Source organism: Aplysia californica, unplaced genomic scaffold (genome assembly GCF_000002075.1).
Source record: "Aplysia californica isolate F4 #8 unplaced genomic scaffold, AplCal3.0 scaffold00959, whole genome shotgun sequence".
NCBI lineage: Eukaryota > Metazoa > Mollusca > Gastropoda > Aplysiida > Aplysiidae > Aplysia > Aplysia californica.
Window position 1 is genome coordinate 29548 of NW_004798229.1, and position 775 is coordinate 30322.

Here is a 775-nt window from a genome sequence, read left to right on the forward strand (position 1 = left end):
GGGGGGGGTGCGCTTGTTCGATACCTTAAAGTAATAATACGACATTTAATTTGTCAACCCTTTTCAGAAGACAGTCGTCCTCATCGACAATTTTCAAATCATTAAGGAGGCGGGCTTCAACTTCAACCCTGCTCGTCAGGGTCAACCCGGCCTGAAAGGGATACAACGTCCCAGCAGAAAGACCAGGATACTCACAACAACAAAAAATCTACCTACAGAAGAATCGAACTTAAGTCTTCGGTCTGACGGCGAAGCGCTTAAATCCTCACTCCGCTATAGACGCCGGTGCACTCTCATAAACACTCATTACGCGTATCTAAGTATGGGTTTTGCGAACTCTTCCATTCTGAAGGCTATAATGTTATTATTATTGCACAAGCTACATACGACATTTGCGAGGCATCGTGGAGAAATCAGGCACTCTTCAAAAGAATGAAATTGAAGAAATCGACTTTCTTTCCTGTCTGTTGGGCTATTTTTATCGAATTTCTTCCTGGGTTTTTTTTTTGTTTGTTTGTTTGTTTTTATTTTTTTCACCTTTGTTCAGAACCTCTATGTCCATTGAAAAACATTTCAGAGTGGATTTTACGGATTTTGTTTTTAAAATCAAAGACACTCAAGCTTTGAAAGTCATCAAACTTTGGCCGCCATCTTCTCGCTAACTTTACCTCTGATACTGGACGACCCCCATCTCCTAGAGTCGCAAATATCCCGACTTCTATTCAAGGAATATGAGGTTGTTTGTTGTTTTTGGTTTTTTTGGTTTTTGTTGGGG